The 206-nt window shown below is 54.9% G+C and overlaps 1 non-coding gene across 1 annotated transcript; it reads left to right on the plus strand.

The window, feature by feature from the left end:
* Positions 1 to 26: 26 nt before the first annotated feature.
* LOC118345541 lies at positions 27 to 145 on the plus strand. Its single transcript, XR_004799058.1, has one exon. It is a non-coding gene; the product is annotated as a 5S ribosomal RNA (ribosomal RNA).
* The last annotated feature ends 61 nt before the right edge of the window (positions 146 to 206 follow it).

A 206-nucleotide genomic window follows, 5' to 3' on the forward strand; every position in this document is an offset into this window, starting at 1 on the left:
TATGAATTTTAAGTAATTAGTTTGATGGGTGCGATCATACCAGCACTAATGCACCGGATCCCATCAGAACTCCGCAGTTAAGCGTGCTTGGGCGAGAGTAGTACTAGGATGGGTGACCTCCTGGGAAGTCCTCGTGTTGCACCCCTCGTAGTTGGGAAGTCCGCCGTGCAGGGAAAGTGGGCAAGACGGGGCGCTCGGGGGGGGAT

Source organism: Juglans regia, unplaced genomic scaffold (genome assembly GCF_001411555.2).
Source record: "Juglans regia cultivar Chandler unplaced genomic scaffold, Walnut 2.0 Scaffold_2832, whole genome shotgun sequence".
Lineage (NCBI taxonomy): Eukaryota > Viridiplantae > Streptophyta > Magnoliopsida > Fagales > Juglandaceae > Juglans > Juglans regia.